This window comes from Parus major, unplaced genomic scaffold, assembly GCF_001522545.3.
Source record: "Parus major isolate Abel unplaced genomic scaffold, Parus_major1.1 Scaffold436, whole genome shotgun sequence".
In the NCBI taxonomy this organism is placed as follows: domain Eukaryota; kingdom Metazoa; phylum Chordata; class Aves; order Passeriformes; family Paridae; genus Parus; species Parus major.
In genome coordinates, this window is record NW_015379341.1 from 8,306 (window position 1) to 8,963 (window position 658).

Consider the following 658-nt stretch of genomic DNA (forward strand, 5'->3'; position numbering starts at 1 on the left):
GGGTGTCACTTTGGGGTCTCCATGGTGACACTGAGGTGACACAGAGGTGACACTGAGGTGACACAGTGCCATTCCCGTCCCCAGGAGCCATGTCCTGATGGTGTGGGTTATCACTTTGGGGTCTCCATGGTGACACTGAGGTGACACTGAGGTGACACAGAGGTGACACTGAGGTGACAAAGTGCCATTCCCGTCCCCAGGAGCCATGTCCTGATGGTGTGGGGTGTCACTTTGGGGTCTCCATGGTGACACAGAGGTGACACAGAGGTGACACTGAGGTGACACTGAGGTGACAAGGTGCCATTCCCGTCCCCAGGAGCCATGTCCCGATGGTGTGGGGTGTCACTTTGGGGTCTCCATGGTGACACTGAGGTGACACTGAGGTGACACTGAGGTGACAAGGTGCCATTCCCATCCCCAGGAGCCATGTGGGTTATCACGCCGGGGTCTCCATGGTGACACTGAGGTGACAGGAACCATGTCCCGATGGTGTGGGTTATCACTTTGGGGTCTCCATGGTGACACAGAGGTGACAAGGTGCCATTCTGTCCCCAGGAGCCATGTCCTGATGGTGTGGGGTGTCACTTTGGGGTTTCCATGGTGACACAGAGGTGACAAGGTGCCATTCTGTCCCCAGGAGCCATGTCCTGATGGTGTG